Genomic DNA, 16,783 nt, shown 5'->3' with positions numbered 1-16,783 from the left:
TGCCTAAGTCCCTGGTCTTCTCAGTTACAAGAGATGACCTCCACCCCCCCCCCCCTTTAAGTCATTTTGAGTTGAATATTCTGTCACTTAGTGCAACCAAAAGAGTCCTGATACAAGGACCATGAAGACTTGGTCTTTTGTATGTAGAGTGAAAATTCTCTTGGGCTGTATGCAGCCTACTTCTTCCCTGAATCTCTGGATTCCAGCCAGTGGTTCTCAGTCAGGAATGGTTTTGTCCCCAGGAATATTGGGCAATGTCCAGAGGTGGGTTTGATTGTCAAAGTGAGGGGGAAGGGGAAGGAAGGGATGCTACCGGCTTCTTGTGGATGGAGGGTACATCCTAAACATCCTACAGTGCACAGGGCAGCCCCCACAACAAAGAAGCATCCAGCCCCAAATGTCATCAGTGCTCAAGTTGAGAAGCCCCGCTAACCCCATGCAGAGTTCAGACACTCTGAAGGGACTCCCCAGTCCAAACATACTCGGGAAAGTGAGCTCCCAGAAAGAGCTGTGTTCTCACCAGGGAAGGCCTCACCCTGAGACCCTCCAGGGCTTGTTAGCTCCAGGCGAAGTGACAGCAACTTGTTCATGATTAAGCTCTTTGGGAAACTGATCCAAAGAGGGCAGCCATTGCCTGGTGGGGGTTAAGACTGCTTCTTGGCACCCAGGAGAGAGAAATGGGTGGCCTGTGACAGATTTTATTTAAGGCCTAGCATCTTTTAAAGAGTGTTAGGAGCCCTCTCTCCAACAGACTGAAAAATGAGACTTGTTTAGGTCTGAAATACCGCTGTTATCCTTAGCCTGCAGGGTAAATGCTTTTTTACTGAAATATAGAGAACCGGGGATCTCTCCTCTCTCAATCCTCTGTGCTGGGGAAGGGGGGCTTTTCCAGAAGCCCTGATTGTGGAATGCCTTTGCTTCCAGGCTCACATCCCCACTTGCATTGCAGCCCACGCCTCTGCTCAGCGGGGTCCTTTCTAAGAGCTTCCTAGTGGGTGTCTGATCAGCAGACCAATGCTCTGAAGACCCCCGGACTCTTCACAGACCCCCAGCTGCTGCCTGGTCCAGGTGTCTCTCTCCAGGGCTCACCCTTCTTTACAAGCCTGCCTCCTATAAAGGGACAGAGCCACCCACCCTTGCTGCAAGGACAGTGAGAGAGGGGGGGCTCAGAGACAACTTTATTCCACCCCCCCCCCCCGGCCAATAATAACAAATAAGACCCTTCAAGCACTGATCAAATTACGGCTCCAACAACCCTGGGGATTTAGATATTTTTTTAGAGGAACTTTCCCCCCAGATGTTCAGCCTGGCTTTGCCCAGACCCCTCCCCCACTTAGTTGACTGCACAAAGCTTTCGAAAAACAGCTTTTGTTTCCAGGCGGAGCTGTATCCTCCCAGGAACCTTTCCTCCAGCACGCAGCCTGCAGACCTCATGCCTTGCCTCCCCCTCCAGGGTGAAGTCAGGCCAACACACGGTGAAGAATTCGGAGGGTGTGGGTGTTTGGCTGGGGACAAGGAGTCCCTTCTTTTTTTTTTTTCTTGGTGTCACTTCCAGACAGATAAGAAGGGGAAAAAAAGCAGTAAACATTCTTCACTTATGGACAAAAGTGGAGATGGAATTTTCTCCAGGACCCTCTCTGTGGGTCAGGGCTCTGCGGTTGGGGGTGGAGGGTAGGGAACGGAAGACCCAACTTCCCTCGAGAAAGTTTGAGTCCAGTGAAACCAATCCCTCGAATGTGGGTGTAATCAAAATGTCACTCCATTTTGGCCTCTCCCTGGTCCACGTGAACTGTTCAGCAAAGGAGGCACGTCCCCTCTGTTCAGGCTCAGGTAAGGTCATTCCACAATCCATTTAGAGACTAAAAGCACTTGGCTGGCTCAGTCAGCGGAGAGTGCTTATCTCAGGGTGGTGACACCTTATCTTGTGAGTTCCAGCCCCACGTAGGGTGTAGAGGTTACTTAGAAAATAAAATCTTAAAACAAAAAAACTCATCTCGTCATAGATATGACACTTGCCTCCCTTCAGAGAAAAACATCTTCCTCCTCCTGCTCTAAGGTCTGTAGTCTGGCCTGCTGGCCTTCAGGGACTGGTCTGTGGCAGAATTTTGTCTGTTTTCTCACCTGACTGCCTCTCCTTCCTTGCTAATGGCGTCCAAGGTCTAAGTGGGAGGGATTGTTGGGGGAAGAAGTGAGAACAGAGGAAAAGGGCAATTCTTATCTGACCGCAGAGTTGCCAGCCCTGTGGGCCCAGCAGATGGTAAAAGCTGTTGGCTGGGGCATCTCCCAGATTCTTCAGGGGTTCCCATCTCTGAGGCTCTCTCCTGAGGGTCCCGATCTGCATCTCCCTTACAGGTAAACCACTTGTGACTCGTCTTCAGCCCCCTGGGGAGTCCAGCATCCCCCTCCAACTTCTCCCTGCTGAGATCCCTTTGCCCCTTTAGGAGGTGCTATGGGGCTTAAAATGGCCCCATGCTGGACCTCTTCCCCCACAGGCTGCATCTGGTCCCTGGAAAGCACTCACAGGGCCCCTGCCCCAATCCCAGTACAATGCATCCTGTTGGCACAGACCCGTGGCGGCCCACAACTCTGAATGGCTTCGTGGGAGCCCCCATCATGAGGCTTGAGGTGAAGGTGGTAGGGCCCCCACCTTGTTGAGGGTGGAACTCACAGGATAGCTTTACTCTTTGGGAAGGTTTCTATTTCCAAACCCTGCTGTTCTCTATACTCTGGCCCTTTTCATATCCTTGATAGGCTGAGGGGCCCGAGTGCTGTGCAGCTGGGTCTCCATTGTTTCCTTTGTAAATACTGCATAAGGCATGTGTCTCCTGCTCCGTCTGCTATCTGACATTGCAGTAGCCAGCCTCTGAGATGGCCCCCAGTTGTCCTCACCTCCTGATTTTCTCACCTCGTGTGGGCTCTCCCTCCCGAACAGGGCTGACCCTTGTAACCATTTGCTATGACAAACACGATGGTATGTGGCTTCCGAGGCTAGGTCGTTGTGTGGGCTTAATTGTGTATTCTATGAGGATACGTTGAAGCCTTAACCCCCCAGTACCTGTGAATGTGACCTTAGTTGGGAAGAGTCTTTACAGGTATAATCAAGGGCGTAATGGATTAGGACAGGCCCTAAATCCAATGACTTATAGGAAGAGAGACACAGAGCAGACGGACACAGGGAAGAGGCCATGTGAGGACAGAGGAAGAATTTGGAGTTATGCCAAGGCTACAAGCCAAGGAACACCTGGGGCCACCAGAAACTAGAAGAGACAAGAAAGGATTCTCCCCTAGATCCTTTGGTGGGAGGACTAGAACTAGGATCCAGACTCCCCACTTCTGGTCTTGGATTGTGTTTCCTGCCAACACCCTGACCTCAGCTTCTGGCTTCTGGAACCGTGAGAGAGTGGATATCTGTTGTGCTAAGCCACCCTGTTTGTGTTACTTTGTTACAACAGCCCTAAGAACCTAATACGGTCATAAAAGACATTGTGATTTCTTCCTTGATCTCTCTTGAATCACTCATCCCAAGGGAAGCTGGTTGCCAGGTCACGAGGTTACTCAAGCAGACCTGCGGAGAGGTCCACAGGGCAAGGAACCAAGGCCTCCTGTCCACAGCCAGCACCAACTTGCCGCCACGCAAGTGAGAGGCCTTAGAACCAGGTCCTACAGCCTCAGCCAGGCCTTCAGACGGCTGCAACCTAGCTGACATTTGCTGACATTTGCTACTTCTCAAGAAACATGGAGCCAGAACATTAAGCCATTCCCTAGTCCCTGGCTCACAGAAACTGTGAGGTGTTAAGCGTTTATTATTATATGAGCTGCGGATCATTGAAGTAATCTGTTATGCAGCCATAGATAACTAACACTGATATCTATATATTGGGGCTTCGGTATAACCTCAAACAGGAAGAGGTGCTCTGTGGAATCCTCATACATCACTTGGAACGGTCAGGGGCCCCAGTGCCATTCTCTTCAGGGACATTTCCAGCAACGGGCTCCCAGGCCATCTGTGGTTAGGCGTCCCAATTAATCATTTACCAGTGAGCACCTTCCATGCGCTAGGCACTGTGTTAGGGGCTGGGGCTATAGGTGTGAACAGTCTGTTCACGGCCAGCTGCCATGATGGCCGTACCTCTGCTGGTAGACGGGTATGAGCAAGAAAGACTGCACTCATCTGCAGAGCCAGGGGGAAGAGGGGACATGGAGGCCTTAAGAGGGGAAGCCTTCAGCAGTAAGATCCTTCGAAGACAGGAAGAGCACTAAGTTCCAGAGGCCACAGAGTGGTGGGAGGTAGAGCTGGAGCTGGCATCTCGACTCCCCACTTGGGGTCTTGGAGTTGTGTTTCTTAAACAGCACGGAGGCTGGTTCGTGGCACCAGGGTCTCTGCAGATCCTCGGAGGCAGAGACTCAAATCCTGTGGGGGATACTGTTCTTTGGATAATGGTGTCTCTGTGGAAAGATGGGAGCCCAAAGTCCCAGGATCTTGTTTCTGCTCTGCCAACTTGGCTAAGTCCCTCCCTTTGGGGATCCTTTGAACCATGACACATCAGCCACTCCCTCTGAAAAGCCTAAGGGTGAGAAGGCTGGCCCTTCCCAGTCCTAGCCCTCCTTACTGCTATTTTCTAGAGAGATTTAGTCAGTTTTTGCCACCTACAGAAACCTTCCAGGCTGGTCCCTCCCAAGGTCAACTTGCATACCTTGCAGATAAGGATAACCACCATTTCTGTAGCATCTACTCAACAGCAAGTGATTCCTCTCATCTTCACAGCACCCTCTAAGGCAAGGACTTATGACCCACAGTTGGCAGTTGGGGATAATGTCCCACTTGCCTCTCACTGCCCCAGAGGGTGACTCAGAGGCATTCAGTCTGAGGATTAAAGCCAGGACCCTAGGAACTGGGACTTTTTCCAGCCTCGAGGGATTACCGTGGTGGGTAGACACGGGGCAGTGAGGTTGCACAGAGTGGTGGTTAAAGAGAAGGAGTCTAGGGGAGCCTGGGTGGCTCAGTCGGTTGGGCGTCTGACTTCGGCTCAGGTCATGATCTCACGGTCTGTGGGTTCGAGCCCCGCGTCGGGCTCTTTGCTGACAGCTTGGAGCCTGGAGCCTGCTTCAGATGCTGTGTCTCCCTCTCTCTCTGCCCCTCCCCTGCTCAGAGTCTGTCTCTCCCTGTCTCCCAATAATAGATAAACGTTAAAAAAAAAATAAATTAAAAAAAAGAGAGAAAGAGTCTAAGGCCAGACTGCCCAGTTTGCAGCCTAGCTTCCTCTTATGCTCCTAGCTGCTGATTCCCCATCTGAAAGACAGGGATAAGAGCTCATACCTCCTTGGGTTGTTGGGACGGTTAGATGAGATGACGTGTGAATTCCATGGCAAGAGTAAGCAGCCCACGACGTTTTTCTTCCTTTGATATTATTATTGACGTGACTGTTCCCCCCCCCCCCCCATGGCCACGAGACTCTTCTAGCAGGGAGATATTTGAAAAGGGACGAATTTAAGTGAAACGGATATAAAGCTGGAGGCTGATGGAAATTTGTGGCTGGAAGGCTGTTTTCTGCTTTTTGGAGGGATTCTTTTCCAGCTCCAAGACAGCTCCCTGTGTAAAGTGATGAGTGTGATTAACTGCGATCGGCTCCTCTCCACATAAGGAGGAAAGCTGGACGTCACCTGTGGCTTCCATCCAGGTGAGTGCAGTTACCCATCATGTCCACAGGATGTCGCTAACAATCACACTTCGACTACCTGCAGCCACACCAAGCTGTTCAGGGCTGGGAACTCAACAGCAGACTCCCGTTCAGGGAAAGACGTTACGAGGGGCTGAGCGATCTTCGGCAACACCCTTTGAACCCTTCTTGACACTGCAACACACTGTGAGTAGAAGGGTGTGTGGTGGCCAGGAGTGACTTGGCCCAGGTGACCCGGGGATGAGGTACAGAGCTAGTAGATTACCAGGGCCTCCCGCCTCCCAGCTAGGTGTGCCGACCCCACACCTGTCCTGTGTGTGCAAGAGGCTCGGTGGGAACAGGAGCCTGGTTTCTGGGTCTCGAGGGACAGCCACCTTAGGGAATGTGATTTGAAGATGGGGGTTCAGGGTGACATGGAAGGGCCTGTGCTCCTCTCCCTTGAGCCCTAGGCCAGCTCTCAGGGCCCTCTAGGCTGCCTTCTGATTTCTGCTATTTTAATGGCAGGAACAATGGAATTAGCAATTCATCCTTAAGGCAGGTGCTCACAGAGCCAGCCCCTCAGGACAATGCTGGCTCCGAGCAGAGGGTTCTTTAAGGCTCTTGGCAGGGGTGGGGATGGTGTCGGCCAACACAAATTTCTCCCTCCAGAATCATTTTTAGGAGCTCTGACTGGAAGTGAAGCACCAGAGATGCAAGGAGTTATAGCCCGGGGGCGCCTGGGTGGTTCAGTCGGCTAAGCTAAGCTTCCGACTTCAGCTCAGGTGGTGATCTCGTGACTCAGGAGTTCCAACCCCACATCAGGCTCTGTGCTGACAGCTCGGAGCCTGGAGCCTGCTTCGTTGTCTCCCTCTCTCTCTGCCCCTCCCCTGCTCGCTCTCTGTCTCTCTGTCTCTCTCTCTCAAAAATAATTAAGCATTACAAACATTAAAAACAAAAAGGTCACAGCCCACTTGCACAAAGGGAAGGCTGCTCTGAGGGGTGAGGGCGAGAGCATTGTCTGTGGAGGGTCCGTTGCATGTACAGTAGTCGTAGTCATAGTAGTAGATGCTCAGGAAGCTCCATTCCCATCCTTCCTCGTTTCCTCCTAGCCTTCTGGAAGGGGCCATCCTAGCCCCATCCTGAGGCACTGCTCTTTCTTTTCTGATGATCGCAAGCTCTGTGATTTCCTTCCCCTCTCTCTTCATTTTGCCAGAATTCTCTCTCTGCCTCTAGAGCTATTTGCCCTGGGGCTCCAATCTGCAGGACCCAGAAGGCATTGCCTCTGAGCTCCTTGGCCTCAGGGAAGTTGGCTCAGCCTGGGAAGCAAACATGTAATAGAAAGTAGAGCATTTTCTCCTCCGTGCAGGGTCAGCAGGAGAGAGGGAAGACGGCCTCGACCACCGTGCATTTGGACTGAGGCATCGCATCATCGGGGCGGTCGAGGGGTGCAGCCTTCACACCTCCCCTTGGTCTACCTGGAGCAGGTAGGGCCAACCCCACTTTTACTGAGATGTGGAAATGATGGGAAGGAAGGGAAGACCCAGGACTAGGAAGTATGGTGTTTTGTTTTTTGTTTTTTCAGAACTGTTGGTGGTAGGGACAGGGACAGGGAGAAGTACAATCGGCCCGGGATTGGTTTATTTTCATTGCTTTTAAAAATCATGTGAATAATACATGTTCATTGAAAAAAAAAATAGAAAACACAGATAAGCCAAGAGAAGACAAATCATCTGTTAACATCTTGGCAAATAGCCCATTTCTATGCTTAGATCACAGAGAATACTTTTGTTTCATCAGTAAAATGTTTTCTTGCTGTACGTTGCTTTAAAACCTGCCATCTTGGGCTCCTGGCTGGCTCAGTCTGTGGAACGTGTGACTCTTGACTTCGGCTCAGGTCATGATCTCACTTTGTGAGATTGAGCTCTGCATTGGGCTCTGCGCTGACGGCACGGAGCCTGCTTAGGATTCTCTCTTCCTCTCTCTCTCTGCCCCTCCCCCGTGCTCGCTCGCGCTCTCTCTCAAAATAAATAAATAAACTTTTAAAATAAATAAATAAAACCTGCTTTCTTGTCTTTTTTTAACAGAAAAATATACTAGGACATCTTTTCAGGCCAGCAGATAAGTATATTTAATTTGCATGGATGTTATGGGCTCTGCGGTATTAAACTAGTGGTTGGGACTTGCCCCCGTCATTCTGTCTTTTGTCAGCAGCGAAAATGACCTGGGTGCCTGCACCAGGCTTGGGACTGGACATTGGTCCTTGGGCGGCTGGGGAAGGTTAAAGTCTAGCAAGGCACAGAGCTGTTGCAGAATAAGGACATGCCTTCCCAACAGAACCCTGATGATCTTGACCCCTTTGGCCCCTGACACAGCAGAATACCAGCGGATGAGGCGGGGACGAACAGAGGGCAAGGCCACATGGAGAGAGAGGTACAAGTGCGGTATGTGGGAGCCAAGGTTGCACAGTGGCTAAGCCCATAGTCTCTGGAGTCTGACAAGGACCTGGCTACCAATCCTGGCTCTGGTACAACCAGCTGTGTGATCTGGATCAAGTTACTTAACCTCTCTGAGCCTCCATTTTTGCACCTGTAAATCATAGTGGCACATATCTTATCAAGTTTGTGAAAATGAAGTCAGATGATACATGTAAAGCACTTGGCAAATTGCACTGCATGCACCCAATTGATGGTAGCCAGAGTTATTTTGATCATTATTAGGTAAGTGGGCCTGGAGAGCTGGGGGACAGCTGCACATAGAAGATGAATGTGTATTTCCCCCAAGTCCACAGCTATGGCTGAGTTTTTTTGTGTAGGGCCAGGTGTGGGTGTGGGTAGTTGGGATCTAGAGAGGAAGTAATGGGGCCGGGGGTTGGAGAGTGAGGGCTTATAATCATAGCTCCTCTGAAATCAGGTAAAGGCTCTGGTCACCCTTCCACTTAAGGAATATGTTGGATTTGTCCATATCGCACCTCCCTCCCTGATACTGTGCTTGTAAAGGTCCCCGGGGTGGGGGTGGGGGTGCAGGGCATGGTTCTCAACCTGGATAATAAGAACAGAGGTCGCGATGTCTGCACCTGTGTTTGTGCAGGTGAGGGAGAGAGGGTTGTATTCAGCAGGAGGACCCTGGCGAAGGGACTAGGTGGAGAGGGCGTGGTGATTGGAGGACCACAATCTGCCTGGCTGCCAGACCACCTCTCCAGTGAGCAGAAGGGCACTGTGACCTTGAGCAACTAGGGACCTGATGGTCAACTGGATCCACCCTCCCGGGGAGCAGGTGCCCCGCTGGCCTTGCCTGCACACCGGCAGCCTGGGCCCTGGACCAGCACCCCCCACCCAACCCCCGTCCCTTTCCCGTATGGCTACTAATGAGGAGCAGGTTCTCCAAGGGCAGAGGGCTGTGCTCTCAGCAGTTGGGTTGGTGGTAGATGATCAAGAGTGAGAGTGTGTCTGCCTGTGTTCTTTTAACTTCTCCAGAAAGGTCACCAAGGGGTCTCCATTACAAGCGGTCTTGAGCCCAGTATGATTTTCTCCTACAATTGAATCTACTCCCTGGATGGCCTCCAGTGTTCAAGCTGATGACAATCGCCTGTCTTTGCAATTGATTTCCTGGAAGCGGCTGGCCAGCCAGCAGCCACATGATGGATATGTGCTGGGGGACTGGTGCGGCCGAGCGGGGCATAGGAGCTGTAAGCGACCCCCCCCCCCCCCACCACACACACACAGACACACATCATGGCAGGGTCTGTCAAATGTAGGACGCCTGTACTTCTGCCCACTCACTCCGCCTTGAGGTAGCAATGCCCAGAGAACTATTCACACATGTGCACCGAGAGGCATGGGCAAGGATGCTGGCTACAGAATTGTTTGCGTGGAAAAAAATTGGAGCCGCCCTTATCTGTTCATGCGGGATGGGAGGAGCTGCCACATTCTGAATGTGAAGGGCATCCCTTGGGATTGTGCAGAGGCACTATTTACCATAAAATCCTTTTGACTCCTGCTTCCCAGAGTTGGGCGGGCAACGGGGACCCTGAGTGAGGGTGTGAGTGGAAAGGGTAGGATTGAATCGGCTGTGTTACATCCATTCAGACAATATGACGCAGACGCTTTTAAAAAACAACCAACAAGGATGCCCCGTGTATGTTGACATGAGAAGATGTCCAGGATATACTGTTATGGGGAGAAAATTGCAGAGTGATATGGTCAACAGGAGAGTATTTGCGTAAAAGCAAGGAAAAACAAAGATCCTGGCACCCTGCACATGCGTGCATGGATGTACCTGCGCGTGTGTGTAAATGCTTAGTAAAAGCCTGTGATGACACACAGCAAACTGCTAATACAGGTCACTGCCAGGGAAAGCAGTGATAATTGATGAGAGATGGGAATAAAAGGAACTTTTCACTTTTTTCTTTCTTTACCTCTGTGTTCTCCCCCCCCCCCCTTGTTTTTTTTATGGAAAGCAAAAAGGGTAGTGTAAAAAAAAGTGCCCTCCTTTTCTGTGTGCTGCTTGCCTAACTCACTCATACACCACAGCCTCCACCAAATTCCTGTTCCCTACCATCCTCTTTGGGACAGTGAGTCCCTCCAAGGTCCCTCAGCTTTTCCCCTCAAAGGGGAAATCCTGGGCAGGAGACCTGGGCACTGCCTGGACTCCCATCAAAAGGCCCCCGGGACACTGGAGGGGACGGACAGGAGCCCGACATCCGTCCTGGACCTCTGACCCAAGTCCAGTGGGGGTCATGTTTTCCAGGAGACACTGCAGACACAGCCCATGGAGATGTGAAGACCCTTCTCTGCAGATGTGCAGCAAGGGAAACACGTGGGAAGGAACCCAACAAGGCTGAGGGGGCTCAGAGGGTAGAGCTGTGTCAAATAAAGCCCCTTTTTCTGGGGGGGGAGGGGCGCGAGTGTCAAGCCAGGCCCTGTATGCCCACCTGGCCTACTTGTAGGCCCAGCCCCCAAGCCCAGAAGGCTTTGCTTCCTCCCTCCTGTTCTTGAAGGAAGCACAGGGAATGAGGGCAGGACACATGGATCACGCACCTCTTCTGTGCCAGGAGCCTACCTAGGTTCTCAACACTTAGCTCATTCACACCTTTTCACCACGCCACCCGTAGATGAGGCCCACAGACACAGGGGTGGGTGTTGCTTGGCCACACGGCCACACAGCAAACACGGGGTTAAGATCTGCGTCCAGGTCCCTCTGGTCCCACCACACCTTGGTGCAGCCTCACAGCTCAGCAGGCTTCAAGGAGGGTGTACTTGGCACTTACTCCTGGAGAGCAGAGAAAACAGTGATGGAGGGAGCCAGGGATAAGGACCTAGGCTGGGCAAGGAGCCCAAGGGGGAAACCGGCCTCCAGGGTCTCCTGAGGGCTCCTGGAACCTCTCTACCCAGCTCAAGGGGGTTGCTTCCAGGGATCCTCCTGGCTTGTGCTGGCTTCACTTACCTAGCTGAGACCCTGCTCCATCGGAGGTGGGGCAGGCCGGGCTTTGCCCGCCTCATGGATTTACCAGTCTTTCCTCTGGCATCCCCTTTCCTGGACACATGGGCAGGACCCCTTCTTCTAAACTCTCACCCCTTCCTGCCAAAACCTTTTAGCCAAGATTGGGTTTTTCCATGAGAGCAAATCAGCAAAATCTGATGGCTAGTATGGCTCAGATCCCAGTTCTGCCATCACTAGCCATGCGACCTAAGGGTGTCTCTGAACATCTCCACACGTCAGTGTCTTCCTCTGTGAAATGGGGATGGTGGTAGCGGCGAGGGTTTTCGCCAGCATCACCACAAGCCAGTACTCAGAACAACTCCTGGCTGCCGGTTCGTGCTCTGTATGTCTTCACTTTTACTGTCTCTCTTCCTCCGTGGGCCTCGTGAAGGGTAGGTCATCCTGTAGACCCAAGCCTGGGCGGAAATCCGAGTGGGCTGGATGGAAACTAGCCCATGGGCCTAATGAACTGCCATATGGTGCTTTTCTCAGAGCCGTATAAGGGAAGAACAAGTTCATATGCCAGGTGGGGAGATGATGGAGGCCAAGAAGGGAAATAACAGAGACACGTTTTAAAACGCTCCGTTTCTTGCTCCCTATCTTTCTCCAAAGCTGTGACCTCCCATAACTCCCTGTCAGGTTTGTGGGACTCCACCCGGGGAGGGCAGAGAGGTGGGGTCTTTCCTATAGGCAGCCGTAGGAAGAGGAATTCCCCCCAGCATCTTGTGGAAAAGCCCCACTGGGAGGGGGTGGGGCAGCTGGGGGAGGGGGAGGAAGTGGACAATAGCCAGCCTGTCCTCAGGGAGATGCAAAGGGCCTGGTGCACTCAGTAGCTCAACCACCAACAGGTCCTGCAAGGATGCCTGATAGCAACTGTGGGCAAAGCCAACGTGAACATCTCTAGCAGCTAGCTTTCTTTCTCCCTGCAAGAGGCCCTTAAAGAAATGACGTGTTTCCTAGTAAAAATAATAATGATAACAACAACAACAACAACAACACTCAGAACTCTCACAGCTGGCCCTAATCCCTTTTCTGGAACATTTGTATTGATTTGCCTTCCCCACCAGGCTGCCCCGGAGGATGAGACTCTCTGTCCTGCTCACCACCGTGTCCTGATGCGCTGTGCCTGAACAAACGATTGATAAGTATTTGTGGACAGAATGATGGAAGGAGGGATCTGAAAACCTAGGAGCCCTCCCTGAGGGCTCCCATGTGTGAAAGGGCCTCCCATTATATGCTTTGATGGCACTTGGCTCTTCTCATGACTCTCATCGCATTTTGCAATTACTATGAATCTGTGGAAATACTATGTTGATGCCAGTCTCTCTCTGAAGCCTGCGTCTGTTTTCTCATTGCCTCCCTTGTGCCTGGTACAGGGTCTCGTACAGAGCTGGTGCTCTGCGAAGAGCAGCTGTAGGAGTGAATGAATGAATGAAGACAAGGCAAAGGCCCTCGGAGGCTTTCCACGGTCACTACGGGCTCAGGTGACTCTGGCTCTTTTAGAGCAATGAGAAGCAATGGAATGGGAGTGCTTTGTGGCATGGCTTCTGGGGTTCAAACCCAGTCGGTTGTCACTAGCTGTGTGATCTTGGATTGGTTACTTAACCTCTCTGTGTGTGGCCTTGCTCATTTGCACAGTGGGAATAGTAATAGCACTCACTTCATAGGCTTTATGAGGATTAAATGAGTCATATATGGAGAGTGCTTACAGGGATGCCTGCCATATGTTAAGCACTACCAAAGGTTATGTCTTATTGTTACCAGAGTGCCTAGCAATGGGGTCCCTCTTGCTTGAACCCTGGACTCTGTCCAAGGATCAGCTTCTGGAGAGTTCTCGCTAGTATACTTGGGTAAGCACTAGACCCAAGGAAGTAGCCCAGGGTTTCCATTTGGATTGACTCTCCCAGGATTTGTCATCCCACCTGCCGGAGGCCTCAGTGATGGTCACATGCAGTGTGCATTCAGGGGTCTGGCTCCCACCTGGCCTGGCTCCCACCCCTCTGCTCCCCACCGCAAGGAGCTGGCACTTCTGGCCTTCCCTCACCACCCGCCTGGCATGGAGCTGACTCACCGCCAGGAGGGGTGGTGATTAGCATGCAGGGCAGGTACTGGGAGGAAAGCTGTCTCCATGCAACAGCTCTTGATGTGTTTCTCTGATTAATGTGGCAGAGAGAACATTGCAGCTTTTTCCTGAATGGTCGCCACGTGGAGCCGGAGTCATTAGCATCACGTCTCCCGCTTGCCATGACCTGCTGACCACCCTAAGTAGATAAAAATGAAAATGGCCAAGACAGCTGCAAGGCTCAGAAACAAACTGCCTGGTGGCTCTGCAGAGTCTTTTATGTGGAAGCTTTCCGGAACAGCCCCGCCTTCCCCATCCTCTCAAACCCCTGTAAAGCCGTCCTGAAAGTTTCTGCTTCTCTAACTGCTGGTCCCCGGTGAGGGCAGAACCCCTTTCTCGGGAACAGAGCCCAAGTGTGAGCGGCCCCCACCACAGGTGTGCGCTCCAGGTGAAAGAAGATGGGAGGAGGGAAAGGGCTTCTAGGCAGAGGGGCCAGACTGGGCAAAGGCTGGGAGAGAGCTGGAGCCCTGAGGCATCTGTGCAGGGGCAGAGGAGGTGGGCGGGGTGGAGACTGGGGACCCAGACTTTATCCTGAGGGCAACAGAGAGTTAGCTGGGGTGGAGGGAGGGTATCTTGCACAGTGTGCAACGGGGCATTGTAAAAGTCCCTCCATCCCAGCGTGATGGATGTTGGGGGCCCAGCGTGGAAATGGGAGAACGGTTAGGAGGCTGTTGCCAGAATCCAGGCAGGTGATGATTCTGCCTCGAATTAACACGGCACCTTCCTCAGTGCTCTTCCCCCAGTCTGGGAGTTGGAGCATCGATCCGCAGTTTCTGGAGGACAAAATCTGAGACAACCGACGGCCACCTGACAGCCTCCCAAGGATGGGAGTGATGGTAGGAGGTTTGTCTTTGCTTTTGCCTCGGCTCTGTGGGGTGGGAGTCGGATTGCCATAGCATTCTGAGTCACCGGTTTTGGCTTTATTTTGTTTTCTAAGCTGCCCCTCTCCTTCTCCGGGCCTCAGTTTCCCCAGCCAGGCCGTGGGGGTGGGGCAAGGAGCCGGAGACTGGCTCCCGGGCTCCCTGGGAAGAACTGTGCTCAGCAAGCGGGAGCCCATGCCAGCTCCACACCCCATCACTGCACCTCTGCCGCCGCCCCCTCCACCGTCAGCCAGCCCCACGGCAGCCGCTTGCCAGAAAGCAGGCCCGTGCACTCAGCCCAGGCTGGAAGGGAATGAGCAATGGCCCTAATTGCAGAGCCGGCAGGAGAGGCCGGGAGGAGGCAGCGGAGAGAGAGAAATCATCTTGCGCTGCGCCAGTTACTGATCAGCTGGGACATAATTGTGGGGCTGCCATCCCGGCTGCTGGAGGTACCAGGCCTCCCTCTCGTTAATCAACGATAATCCAGAATTACGACCCTTAATGACTTGCAAAGACACTTATGCACACACGCACACATGCTCTCACACGGACACAAGTAATTGATAATCAACCATGTAATTTGAGGCAATAATTCTGTCCGGGCCAGATGACAGGCTCCACCCTGCCAGCAGAACAGAACCCAAATCACAGCCCCACCGCTGCGATGGGGGGCAGCCTCCCTGGGGAAGGGAGGCTCCTTCCTGTCTCTAGAGTGGGTGCCGAGGGGGCCTCCAGTTGTCTCTAGGCCGTAGGAGTACAGGGAGGTTTTGTTTGTTTGTTTGCTTCCCACTTTTACTTGTCTGTATTTTCTAACTTTTGCACATCATTAGTTGTAACATTTGCAAACCTCATTGCTGCCGTCATCCCTCACTCGTGGCCCTAAACCAACGGTCTCAAACTTCAGTCCACGTTCACGTCACCTAGAGAGATGGTTAAAAATGTGGACTTCTGGGCCCCACCCCAGGAGATTTAGACCAAAACATGGTGTGGGACCCAGGAATTGCATATTTAATAAGTGCCCCAAGTGATTTGGGTACGACAATCCACACACCATACTTAGAGAACTAACACTCGAAACCAGTGACTCTTGATCCTGGCTCCACGTGGAAATCACCCCGGAGCTTTCAGGAAATTCTGATGCCTGGGCTTGACCTAAGTGGGCTCAGCCGGCATCTGTCCTCCCAACCTGTCCTGTTCTCTTTACCTTGGGAACCGCTACCAGAGTCCTCTCAAACTTGAACATACATATGGACCACTGGGCGTTTGTTAAAAGGCAAAATCTTGGAGTGGGGAGGGGAGCCTTGCGTTCCTAAACACATCCCAGGAGGGGCGCCTGGGTGGCTCAGTCAGTTAAGCGTCCGACTTCAGCTCAGGTCACGATCTCATGGTCCGTGAGTTCGAGCCCCGCGTCAGGCTCTGTGCTGACAGCTCAGAGCCCGGAGCCTGTTTCCGATTCTGTGTCTCCCTCTCTCTCTGACCCTCCCCCGTTCATGCTCTGTCTCTCTCTGTCTCAAAAATAAATAAACGTTAAAAAAATAATAAAAAAAAAAATAAACACATCCCAGGAGATGATGATGGTGCCGGTCCTGGAGAAGTAAGACTCTCTCATCCTTTGCTCTAGGCCCAAGCACGTGAAGTCAGGTGCCAGAAAGTCCTGTTTATGAAGCTCTTCTTCTGGGAAAGGCCATGTGCTGGGTCTGCAAAAGTGAATCTGCCCCCAGTTTTGTTCCGGTGGAGGACTGCCTGCGAGTCACATGTTAGGTTCTTATAGATGCCTGAGAACAAGACAGGCTTAGGCTGATCTGCAGACCGTGCGACTCTTGATCTCGGGGTTGTGAGTTCGAGCCCCACGTCGGGCATAGAGCTTACTTTTTAAAAAGGTGGGGGGGGGAGCGCGTGGGTGGCTCAGTTGGCCAAGCGTCAGACTTCCGCACAGGTCGTGATGAGTTCAGGCACCCCGTCGAGCTCTCTGCTGTCAGCGCCGAGCCGCTTCCGATCCTCTGTCCTCCCTCTCTCTCTGACCCCCTCCCCCACTCTCTATCTCTCAAAAATAAATACGCATTAAAAAGTTGTTTTTAATTAAAAAAAAAAAAAGACAAGCTTAGGCTAACTTAGGTGCTGGGGCCCTAGGAAGCAGGAAACATTGGTGCCTGCCCTCAAGGAAACAAGATACAATAAATTCTTGCAAACACGAAGGTGTCACTGGGCAGGAGGGCCTGGTAAGACAAAACATGGGCATGTGCTTTGTATCAGGGGTCTAGCAGGCTTCATAAGAGTGTCATGGGTCAGGCCCAGGGGCTGAGAGAAAGGCAGTGAGGAGGCTGGGGACGGTAGTCAGTGTCCCGCGATGGCCACAAGCATCTTCCGTTCTGGTACGCGCCCTTCGCCACACCCTTCAGGGGGAGAAATCTGTTTCCCCTCCTCCTGAATCCAGGCTGACCCCGTGACTTGCTTTGACCAGCAGAACGTGGTAGAAGTGACAGTGTGCCAGCTGGCCCCTAAGGAGCCCGGCAGCTTCCGCTTTCATTCCTTTGGAAGCCAGCTGCCACGTAAGAAATCCAACTACCCTGAAGCCACCATGCCGGCCACATGGACAGGCCATGTGGAGGAGGGCTGAGGTTCCAGGCGTGTAAATGAAGCCTTCTGGGCCCTTCCCTCCCAGCCCA

The 16,783-nt window shown here is 52.4% G+C and overlaps 1 long non-coding RNA gene across 10 annotated transcripts in view; it reads left to right on the top strand.

The window, feature by feature from the left end:
- Window positions 1-15,064, top strand: part of LOC106974399 (uncharacterized) — a 29,067-nt gene extending 14,003 nt beyond the window's left edge. For 6 of the 10 annotated variants that reach the window (XR_003422645.2, XR_008299560.1, XR_003422650.2 and 3 more), the window contains 4 exons: window positions 5,708-5,864; window positions 7,024-7,141; window positions 7,742-8,087; window positions 9,131-10,070. This is a non-coding gene — a long non-coding RNA (uncharacterized LOC106974399). Of the gene's footprint in view, window positions 1-5,561; window positions 5,865-7,023; window positions 7,142-7,741; window positions 8,088-9,130; window positions 10,071-12,202; window positions 12,620-13,304; window positions 13,646-13,986; window positions 14,094-14,194 lie in introns of those variants that run through there. The other 4 variants (XR_003422649.2, XR_003422648.2, XR_008299561.1 and 1 more) reach the window with 4 other exon arrangements.
- The last annotated feature ends 1,719 nt before the right edge of the window (window positions 15,065-16,783 follow it).

The sequence above is a fragment of the Acinonyx jubatus genome, chromosome B3, assembly GCF_027475565.1.
Source record: "Acinonyx jubatus isolate Ajub_Pintada_27869175 chromosome B3, VMU_Ajub_asm_v1.0, whole genome shotgun sequence".
Classification (NCBI taxonomy): Eukaryota; Metazoa; Chordata; class Mammalia; order Carnivora; family Felidae; genus Acinonyx; species Acinonyx jubatus.
The sequence above is the reverse complement of the archived record's forward strand: the minus strand, read 5'-3'. Positions and strand labels throughout refer to the sequence as shown.